Source organism: Mesoplodon densirostris, chromosome 5 (genome assembly GCF_025265405.1).
Source record: "Mesoplodon densirostris isolate mMesDen1 chromosome 5, mMesDen1 primary haplotype, whole genome shotgun sequence".
Classification (NCBI taxonomy): domain Eukaryota; kingdom Metazoa; phylum Chordata; class Mammalia; order Artiodactyla; family Ziphiidae; genus Mesoplodon; species Mesoplodon densirostris.
Genome location: NC_082665.1, coordinates 134424402 through 134435590, shown reverse-complemented (window position 1 = coordinate 134435590; position 11189 = coordinate 134424402). Strand labels below are relative to the sequence as shown.

Genomic DNA, 11189 nt, shown 5'->3' with positions numbered 1-11189 from the left:
GAGCGGCGGTGCCTGCCGCCTGCTGCCTGGGCCGCTGGTGAGCCAGTGCGCGTGCGCGTGCGCGTGCGCGGCGGCAGCCTCCGCGGAGACCCAGAACGTACGCGAGCGGCGACCGAGCGAGCGACCGAAGTGAGGCCGGACCTTAGCGGTAACGGGGACTACGAGCCGCTGCTGCAGCGGGCGCGGCTGGCCGAGCATGCGGAGCGCTGCGACGACAAAGCCTCCGCCATGAAGGCGGTGACCGAGCTCAACGAACCTCTCCCCAGTGAAGACCGAAACCGCCTCTCTCAGGCCTACAAGAACGTGGTCGGTGACCAGCGGTCTTCCTGTGGAGGGTTAGCAGCAGCATCGAGCAGAAAACCATGGCCGACGAGGATGACAAGAAACAGGAGAAGGTTAAGGCTTACCAGGCGTAGATCGAGAAGGAGCTGGAAACGGTGTGCAGCGTCGTGCCGGCTCTGCTGGACAAGTTCCTCATCAAGAAGTGCACTGAGGGCTTCCCTGGTGGCGCAGTGGTTGAGAGTCTGCCTGCCGATTCAGGGGACACGGGTTCGTGCCCCGGTCCGGGAAGATCCCACATGCCGCTGAGCGGCTGGGCCTGTGAGCCGTGGCTGCTGAGCCTGCGCGTCCGGAGCCTGTGTTCCGCAACGGAGAAGCCACAACAGTGAGAGGCCCGCGTACCGCAAAAAAAAAAAAAAAAGAGAACTGTACTGATTTCCAGTATGAGAGCAAAGGTCCTCTACCTGAAGATGAAAGGCGACTACTGCCGCTACCTGGCAGAGGCAGCTTCCAGCGAGAAGAAAAACAGTGTGGCCGAAGCTCCGGAGGCCGCCATGAGGGAGCCTTCGAAATCAGCAAAGAGCACATGCAGCCCACGCACCCCATCCGGCTGGGTCTGGCGCTCAACTTCTCCGTGTTCTACTATGAGACCCAGAAAGCGCCCGAGGAGCTCTGCCTCTTAGCCAAACAAGCCTCCGAAGATGCCACGGGCGAGCTGGACACACGAAACGGGGATTCCTATAAGGACGCCACGCTCATGCATCTGCTGTGAGACAACCTCACCCTCCGGAGGAGCGACCAGCAGGACGAGGAAGCCGGAGAAGGGCCACGCGGGCGCCTTGGCCTGACGCCCACCCCAACGCCAGCACCACCGCCCCTTCCTCGCTACAGTCACTCCGTAGCTAGTGCTGAATCTATCTGTATGGCAGCACAGCTGCTCGGATCCACTCAGATCTGCTCTCCGCTCCCCCCGGAAGCGGTTCCGGACAAATTCATGGGCATTGCGGGACTGACGGTTTGCTGTGAGACCACGGGAGCTTCCTTTTGCGATTGTGCAGACAGGTGCGTTCTGAAGGAGGCATTTTACTCTGCCTGCCGAGCGAAGTGAAATGCAGGTGAAAGCAATGGGGAGGTTAGAACGGAGGATTAGCCGACACAGGCTGCAGTCGGTGTTTAAACAGTTCACTTAAAACAAGCTGATAGTATTTTATTAAAGCAGTAAATCTGTGCATGCATAAATGAATTCACCCCTCCCACCTCTTTCTTCAGCTGATGGAAAACTAAGGGAAGCTGAGATGGAGAGACCGCTTGCTCCTTTCCATCAGCTTAATAATAAGCCGTGTAACGTGAGGTTTCAGTAGCTCCTTGTTTTTGCCCCTTTAAATCATGAGGTGCACAAGCCTTCTTTTCAGTGCTATGCATCTAAAGTTTTGATATCTGTAACTTTTTTTTTTTGGTTACTATTGTTTAAGAATCATGGATTTATGTTTTCTAACTCTTTGGCTATCGTCCTATGTGTCAGCCCATGACAATCAAAATCGGTGATTATGAAATGCCAGACTTCTAAATTAAATGTTTTGGAATTCATTGGGTAAGTAAGTGCTGCTTTGGGGGTATTTAAAAAAGAAGAAGAAGAAAATGAGATAAAAACCTTAGATGATTCAATCTAGAATGTTAATAAGATTCCTTTTGTATCTCACTGTCTCACACAGTTTATTAAAAAGTTATTTATTGTTGAAATGAGACTACAGTTGACTCTTAAACAATACAGGTTTGAAGTGTGAGGGTCTACTTATACACAGGTTTTGTTCAGTAAATACATGCTACAGTACTACATGATCCTGATTGGTTGAGTCCATGGATCCGGACCCCCAGATAGGGAGGGCAGACAGTGAACTTACACGTGGATTTTGGACTGTGCAGGGGTCAGCGCCCCTAACCACCTCCCCACCCCGAGTTGCTCTGGGGTCAACTGTAGTTAGTTAAAGACTAGTTACTCTAAAAATATTGCAGATAATATGGTTCATAGAGAGATGCAATCCCTTATTTATTTTCTTGGAAGTCCCTTTTGAATTCATCCAAGCAAAAACTAATCTTTTGTTCTCTCTACACAGCTCCCCATCTAATCCTAACCTAGCTCATAGGTCAGGATTGTTCCATTCAGTAAGCCTTAAGAGAGCACATGCTTAGTGCCAGATGCTGTGACCAGTGCCGACAGCGCAAAGCTGGACAAGACATGGTGCCTGATTTCAACAAGCTCAGTCAGGTAAATCTTAACCTTTGTCTGTCAGAGATTGATGGGTACTTAACTGTCTACAATCATAATGAATCAAGAAACTATTCAAATTCAATGATTTTGATGCTCTGACATACATATTCACATCTGTCAATTGAAATAATGTTAAATTTGAGAATGAAATATTGAGTAGGTTCTACTCAATATTTAGACAATGTGGTCTGGGAGTAGGGGTGGGAGAATAGTGAGAGAAGAGAATGGAAGAATGAACACAAAAATGGAAGAGAAGTGTCTGAAGGCTCAAGAAATTTACCAAGCAGTGGGTGGAATTAATATGTTGATCATTTTAATAGAAGACCACATCAAAAGGACAAAGAACAAAGTGGTAGGGAAACAGAATGGAAGACTGTGGGGGGGAGGGGCAATTGGGAAGGTGTTATAGGGTAAGTAGCTTTTTGACGAGGCATTGAAAGAAAAGTATGATTTTTATTACAGGTTAAATAGAAGTTCATCCATCACCACAGACACTCTCCCAGCTTTAAGCTTTAATCTTCCACTCTTCGAAAACTCTGCTTTGCCATCTTTCTTGGCAGACATCATTCTTGTTCCACTGACAAGGTCTTGAATTTCTGGCACTTAAGTACTTATAAGATTATCAGGAGGGAAGTTGCTTTTAATACCAAATTTTCTAGGTCATAATGGGATTTGGGGAAAATCCACCTGTCATGGGGGTTATTTGACTCTAAATTTATATCAGTTCAACTTTAGACCACAAACTCATTCTACATAGCTTGAAAAATAGAATCCATATATCAAATTTTATAGCTAAAAGGTACACAGCCAGCATGTGACCCAAATATCTTGAATTTAGAAATAGGAAAGCAGAAACCAAAATATGTTAAGGGAATTGCTGAAGGTCACATTGGAATTTCTGTAGAAGAAATGGTGCAAGAAATTGGGGCACAGGTGACCTCATTGTTTTCTCTCCATCCCACTCACCTTTCTTGATTTGCTTGGGTTCACCACTGATTCAAATTCCCAATTGCCAAGACACTGGACTCCATGGAAAGAGATTTGTTTGGGTGTCTTTCCTGACATTCTGTATCTAGGAATTATTGTTGACGTGATAAAGCAGGAGATCATGTCTTTCACTGGAAACTTCCCACATAAATCGAAAAATGGTTTTAACACTATCCTTGTCTTTTTTCAACCACAACTTATGTATATTTTCCTGTCAAAAGGAATATGCTTTATGCACAAATTAGCATCTGTCTTGTTCATGATGAATCTGTGTAATCAGTATAATAACAAGAGAAATGGCTCATAATTTTTGCCTTATGTTTTTTTCAATTTGAGAAATGAAAAAGCAGTGCCAGATTGCAGTTGAGAAATATGTTTAACTCCTGCAGCCACATACAGTCTTTATGGGAAGAAAAGTCCCATCTGTTTCTTCTGTAAATGGCACTCATGAGAGAAACACCAATTCAGGAATTCCTGTGATTTTATGAACCAAGCCAAAACAAAAAAAATACCAATGTCCTTGAAAAGAAATGATTTTTAGTTTCTCTAGTCTGTGTCATATTCTCTGGAAAAAAAAAAGTGGACCAGATGATCCTAATTTCAAACAGTTTAGACCATTTTCTGAGTAATTAATATGCTTAAATATTAACAGTATCTCTATCTCAAGGGTTTTCTGCAGAGAAGTATTAAGTTGCAATATTGTGTCATATGATTCCTATATTTAGTGTTTATAATTCTCATTTAATTTTAGCATGTAATAAAAATATTTATGTCCTAACATGTTAACATATAGTACTGATGTAGAGAAAATCATTGGCAGATGACTTTGTAGCTATGGGTAGAATTACAATCATTTTCATAAATATTATGTGATCATTTTTATTGCTAGCCACGTATCTGCAGTACAATGACAGAAGGTAGATAGAGGCCAGAAAAAATACATTAAGTCAATAGAGAGCTTTGAAAACATAAAAACTAATTAAGTCAGGATGCTAAAGAAATAGCAATATCTCCTATGAATTATATGAACATATCTAATTAATTCTTACACTCTAATGCTCTAATATATGATGAATGATTTAAAACTCTACATGTTCAAATGGAACTACAGTTTGTTCTTTGAATGAGTGAACTGTGAGACCTGATTGTGAAAAATAATTTACTGCAGTCTAAGGCTGCATTGTGAAGAGTATAATATTCAGAACAAAGGAGATCAAAAGTACTCAAAGCACATCAGGAAAGGCAGAGCTCTTCTTTATATTAGAATGCCAGCTAATAAAGATTAAAAGGATAAAATTAGAAATGCTGCACCTGCCAATATAATAACTGATGAAGGCAAGGATCATCAATAGATGCTAAAACTATAGGTATAAATCTTGGAGAACAAGATAATCATATAGTCTTAAAGTATTACCTCACATATTGTGGATTAATTACAAAGGAGAATACTGACCTTTATAAAGGAGGGTCTGGGAGCACCATCTTAAATAATGGTGATCAAATGACCAAAATGTTTGCCATCAGTAATGGGACCAACTGATACCATGCTCCTCTTAATGTGATAGAATGATATGACACAACTTTACCTATGTAATATTCTTGTGAAAATGTTTAACCTGAACTTAATAATGAAAAAGCAATCACATCAGTTCAAATTGTGGAACATTCTATAAGACACCTATCCCAGAGTCTTTAAAAAAAAATGATCAAAGAAAAAGAAAAGTGAGAGAACTTGAAGAAGGTTAAAGAGACATAACCACCAAATGTAAACCATGGTCCTTGGTTGGATCCTGGGGCAGGGAAAAAAAGAAACACCTATAAATAACAATTGGACAGTTGGGGGTATTTGAATGTTGACTGTATATTGTCATAACAATGTTACACTGGATGTGTTGATGGTATAGTGGTTATGTGGGAGAATGTTTTTGTTCTTATAAAATATGTGCTAATATATTTAGGGGCAATGTGTTATAATGTCAGCAACTTAATATCAAAGCTTCAGGTAAAAATTCATATATTTATATACAGACAGAAAAAAGTAAATAAGATAAAATATTAAAATTTGTGAATACAGGTGAAGAATATGCAGGTGTTCAGTATAGCATTCCTTCAACTTTTCTCTAGGATTATTATATTTTTAATTGGGATAAAAAGAGTGCATCAGGAGTACTGAGTTCAATTCTTGATACCACATTTTAAAGGAGATTTCCATGTCCCAGAGAAAGGTGAAAGGATTAAATATCAAGAGGATGAGGATCAAGAAACAATGTCAAATAAAAAATTGGGGATTGTTCACATGCAGAAGAGACAACTCTTCCTCTGGATGTTAAAATACAGTCATATAGAAGATGGAGTAAATTTCTTCTGTCTTTCTTCTGAAAGAATGCCTCAGACACATGATTGAACATAACAAGCACTCTAAGACCAAAAAGAGCAGAAATCGAATGGCATTTTTGCTGACATGGGTGAGAGGTCTACGGAAAAGACCCCTTCACTCCCCTCCAACTCTAAGAGTCCATGGTTGAAATCAGAAACAGGACGTAGTCTTCTGGAAGCACAGTGACACTCATTAGATAACACCGCCACAGTTTGTTTCAGTGCTTTCAGACCATCAGATACAGATCTGAAGCAGTACTCAGACTTCTGATTCCAAAAAAGTATTTTATGTGAGGCATTTTGTTAAGCACTAGAATTCTCGAAGTGACAAGAGTGATGAGGTTTCTGCTCTTGTGGCTTTTCAGTCTAGCTCATAGTTTTGGGAAACAGTGAGAACCAAGAAAATAGGTTTTTGTCCATTTTATAGGAATGTTCTCTTGTGCTTAAGGAAGAACTATAAAGGTTACCCTGAAAAGCCAGAACTTCTTTATGAAAATATTTATGAAACAGTGTTTTATCCTGTTAATATCCAAGCACATGTCTAAGGAACCTGCCCCAATGTGACTATCTTAGGAAAATAAACACCATTATTATTTACTTTTAATTTATTATATCTATTTTTTTATTATTTGGTACATGTACATACTCTAAATTTACATCAGTATGAATTAATGTGGGTTCAGTAATTCTTTTATAATTTTGCAACATAGACGTTGAGATAACTGAATGTTCTCTGCAAAAGTAAGGTTGATAATTACACTTTGCAATTATATGTTCGAAAACCAAGTACATGTTGAATATCGGTAAATGAAAAGAATGGGCTTTTTTCAATAACTTTGTCAGTTTTCTGTCTCTGTAAGAGGGGATTTTGGTGGATCTTGTCCAGGATCTTCATAAAGCTGGAGCTGATCTATTGTTCAGAGTAGTCTGTGCCAGAGGAGATGGTCCTAGATTACCAAAATTGGTAGGATTTTTTTTTGAGGAAGCCTCAGGTATTGACAGAGGGAGTTATCAAATTGTGTGTAGGGGAAAAGTGGAGGGGAAAAACAGTGAGGAAGCCCTGAGCATGCTAGACCAAAGATCATGGTGAAACCATAAACTGAAAATGATTCACGTGGTAAAACAAAATCAGTACAAGTGGTTCATGATTAACACTTTGAAGGTTTGGGGGCAGGCTTTTATATGAATGAGTCTACTTGGTGAGCCTGACAGCTTAAAGGAACCAATGTCAGAGAGACCAACCTATCATTTGCTGCCAGACTCACTTTCTATATCCTTGCAGAGATTAGCAAAATTTATCTTTGGCATTCATATTTTGACTAAGGCATCTTGCATTTTCCCACAAAATCAAACTAGTTTCTTCAGGTCTTTATTTATTGGCATCTCATGCTTGTGAGAGTTGGCTCTGGTCTTTCATCCTCAGCCTTGGGAAAATTGTTGCTTATTCACCCTTAACTACTCAGTTCAATACAATAGGCAACACTAGCCAGGCCCTTCACAGTAAGTACGCGGATTGTGGAACTATGATAATTTATGCCCCTAAGACCTTGTTTTGTTATTATTTATCAGTTAACTCAAAATAACTTACAAAATAAGTGATTTATTATCAGACACAAGAAATCAGAGTTAGTCTCAGTTAGTGGTTCCAGGATTGTTGTTTTATGGCCCAATGCCATACTTAGAGACACGGCTCTTTTTCTTCAGATTTGTCTCCTGTGGTGACAAGTGTCTGTATTAGTTTCAAACTTCATATTCTGACATAGCATATAAAAACCAGAAGAGACCATTGTATCCTCACACAGGATGTCCCAGAATCCCCACAGCAAATTTCCTCTCAAAGCTGTCTCATGGACCAGGATGGAATGAAGTGATCTTTTCTAAACCAACCATGGCAAGGGTAATAGAATTGCTCCTATTGAGTCAGACCAACCAAGATTTAATCCCTGAGGCTGGGGAGCACCGAGGCCTTAAGTGATTCATGAGACATCCAGAAAAACAAAGTGAGGATTTAGATGGCAAGGAATAATTGAAGAGGAAATGTACTTGAAGGGGCAACCAGCTGGGTCAGGGACATATTCTTTCTGTGTGAAATCTCTTATCTTCCTTGACTTCCTGTAGAAGTCTTACTCTTCTTTCAAGATTTCTCCTTTGGGAAGCTTCCATAGCTAAACCTATAGGCTAAGTTAGTTACTCTCCTCTGTGCTCAGACAGCATCTCCTACAAAGCTACCTCCTTGTAGAACTTAGCACCCAGGATCGTGTTGACCACATCTGTTACCTCCATTAGGACCACGAGGACCTCTTAATAGGAATCCCCTTACTCTACTCTGCAGGCCAGCACCTATCCATACTGTGGCTATTGTATGTTCCTTGTGAGTATTTACAGAAGAGCGGGAGAGGAAGAAACAGCAAGAAGAAATAAAAGAGGAAGAAGGGGGCTTCCCTGGTGGCGCAGTGGTTGAGAGTCTGCCTGCCGATGCAGGGGACATGGGTTCGTGCCCTGGTCCGGGAAGATCTCACATGCCACTGAGTGGCTGGGCCCGTGAGCCATGGCTGCTGAGCCTGCGCGTCCGGAGCCTGTGCTCCACAACGGGAGAGGCCACAGCAGTGAGAGGCCCGCGTACCGCAAAAAAAAAAAAAAAAAAAAAAAAAAAAAAAAAAAGTGGTACTTATGGAAGAATGTTTAAGATACTATGTTAATACAGTAGTTGTTAGGATTGTGATAAAAAGATCTTAGAAAAAAACAGTATGAAAGCAAGACCATGAGATATTTGGAGAGGGCAACCAAAGCACAAAAACCTTTCTTAATGTTTGCTCTCTCGGGAACAAATAGTACAGCCTCTGGCCCGCCTTACTCCCAACACCCCTCCCCCTACATAAGGTTAACCCTTGCTAGGCTTCTTATTCCCTAAGAGCAACTCATTCAGTAAATATCCATGTGCCTACCATGTGCCCAGCACTGTTCTAGACAGTTGGGATGCATCAGTGAATGAAACAGAGGAAGTTCTCTCCTCTTGAGGGATTTATATTCTAGCAGGGGGCAGTGAGTTGGGGAAGCAGTAAGAGAGCTGCATCACACTCAAACTGCAGTTGTATCTTTGGAGATAGACGAAAAAAAACAGCATTAATTTCCAAGAAGAGATACCTATTCTCATTACCTGGGCTCAGATAAAAGATATTCAAGGGACCCATCAGCACTCAACCAGTGAAGAAGTCTGCCAGCTAAGACTATAGGGAACCCATTCATTATATTTTCTAACTTTCTATTAGGCTTCCCTGGACATGTAAAACAGATACAGTCATGAGCGCTAAGATATTGCCAAGTATACAACTGAGAAAGGAGAGGCAGAAAAAGGCAAAGGAAGAAATAAGGTAGTAAAAAAAAAAAGAAAAAACAAGCAGATAGAGCAAGCCCACTTAGCCCTGTGGAAGATGGTATTTGGATAAACTTAGTGTGAGATTTAAACTACTATGTGTAGCTATCTGGAGGAATACCTAAAAAGAGTCTTAAATTTTTTTTAAATTTATTTTTGGCCACACTGCATGGCTTGCAGGATCTTAATTCCCTGACCAGGGATCTAACCCATGCCCCCTGCAGTGGAAGCACAGAGTCCTAACCATTGGACTGCCAGGGAATTCCCAAGAGTCTTTAACTGATGGTTTCCTGAAGACCACAAAAGGAATCCACTGAAATGGATAACTACTACTAGTTCTTTTTTTTTTTTTTAGATGTTGGGGGTAGGAGTTTTATTAATTAATTAATTTATTTTTGCTGTGTTGGGTCTTCATTTCTGTGCGAGGGCTTTCTCTTGTTGTGGCAAGCGGGGGCCACTCTTCATTGTGGTCTGCGGGCCTCTCACTATCGTGGCCTCTCTTGTTGTGGAGCACAGGCTCCAGGTGCGCAGGCTCAGTAGTTGTGGCTCACGGGCCTAGTTGCTCCGCGGCATGTGGGATCCTCCCGGACCAGGGCTTGAACCCGTGTCCCCTGCATTAGCAGGCAGATTCTCAACCACTGCGCCACCAGGGAAGCCCCTACTAGTTCTTAATGTGATGACTATATGTAGAAAGCCATATACATGATATTTAAACATAACTTCAGCATGGTTTTATATAAAGAAATTATAAGTATTGTAAGCTGCACTTTGAAATGAATTTCTAATTCCTCCTCACTAGCTCACTATCTAAGTGATTTGGTCTGCTCTGGACAGAACAGATTTTTCTCCTTGCTGTGTTCGGTGGTATTTCTCAACTCTATTGCTAGGAAAGCCCTGCCAAGTGCCCACTGCTGGTTGCTTACTACTAGGGACCAACTTTTGATTTCTATGGCCTTGAAGCTCTCTTTTTCTATATCATGTTCATGACCAGGTGCCTTTCATTTAGCTTATGCTCAGCCAGTCTTTTTGACTGGAAGGGTAATAGAGACCAAGCCCAGCCTGAAGATCTGTCTCTTCCTGAAAAATAGATTCTATTCACGCTCCATATATTCCTCTATCAAATATCTCTTCTAGCTACTTTCTCCCTCTTTAGCATGACCATCACCATATAAAGAACAGGATAATCCTGAACTTGGTTGATTCTGAGTACAAACGACGCATAGGGACAAACAAGAGGCTGATATTAGAAACACAGCAACTTGAAACTTAGATGTGAGAGACCAAAAAGCATAGAGATAAGGAAACAAGGCAGGAATAATCTACATTCACAAATAATGGAATTTAAGAAATTTCATCTCATGTTGCTAGAAAGCCATTTTAACTAAAATTTTCATTTTTAATGATTTAACATTTTGTTTAATTACAGTGTTACAGAGTGTAATATTTTAACAAATAGTATATCAGTAGAGTAAAAATTCAGTAGCTTGTTCCCATGGGTAAAAGATATAGCCTTTCATATTCTCCCTAATATTTAGCTGGAAGTTAAAGCAGTAAAGTCTAACAGATTAAAAAGAGAAAAAGTAAAAGTAGTGCCATCCATCGAGGGCTTATGGTGTGCCATAAGCACTGTACTAAAATATTAATACATTACCTCACTTTTCCTCATAATCATCCTATGTGGTAACAATAATTAATTTTATGGATGCAGAAACTGAGACCTAAAAAGTAAAATGCCCATGATGACAAATCTCCTAAGGGAAAGAGCTAGGCTTTGCACCTGGCTGTCTAATTCCAAGGCCATGCTACCGATGACAAGCTGTACTAAAGGTGGAAATTGGAAGTCTAAAAAGCTGGCTTCCACCTGAAGCAAATCTCCGCATTCAGATTGTAGCTCATTTGTGCCAC

General features: G+C 40.9%; 1 pseudogene; it reads left to right on the top strand.

Moving 5' to 3' along the window:
- Nucleotides 1-228: 228 nt before the first annotated feature.
- Nucleotides 229-1051, top strand: LOC132491313 (14-3-3 protein eta-like; annotated as a pseudogene).
- Nucleotides 1052-11189: the final 10138 nt, after the last annotated feature.